Below are 359 nucleotides of genomic sequence, written 5' to 3' on the forward strand. Positions count from 1 at the left end.
CCCCCCCCCACGATTGTTTGGTTTCTTAAATTCCACATATGGGTGAGATCATAAAAATATGAAACGCTTCACAGATTTCTGTGTCACCCTTGTGCAGGGGCCATGCTAATCTTCTCTGTATTGTTCCAACTTTACTATATGTGCTGCTGAAGCAAGCACAGGAGGTCAATAGTTTAGAATACCTTTCAGAGTACTTTAAGATTCTCTATTGTTTAGTCCCTGGGTAATGTCACTTTGCCTAAAAACCAATATATGTTCAAAATAAATGCATGTTGACTATGTAACTGCAAATATATGCCAGAAAGGACAGTTTTGAAAGAAACACTGATTCATTACTCAAAAGGTAGTAACAAAGAATC

General features: G+C 37.3%; 1 non-coding gene across 1 annotated transcript; it reads right to left on the reverse strand.

Annotated features, from left to right (window-relative positions):
- Positions 1–52: 52 nt before the first annotated feature.
- Positions 53–159, reverse strand: LOC115284627. The gene has a single exon (XR_003905292.1). It is a non-coding gene; the product is annotated as a U6 spliceosomal RNA (small nuclear RNA).
- Positions 160–359: the final 200 nt, after the last annotated feature.

The sequence above is a fragment of the Suricata suricatta genome, unplaced genomic scaffold, assembly GCF_006229205.1.
Source record: "Suricata suricatta isolate VVHF042 unplaced genomic scaffold, meerkat_22Aug2017_6uvM2_HiC HiC_scaffold_12867, whole genome shotgun sequence".
NCBI classification, from domain to species: Eukaryota; Metazoa; Chordata; class Mammalia; order Carnivora; family Herpestidae; genus Suricata; species Suricata suricatta.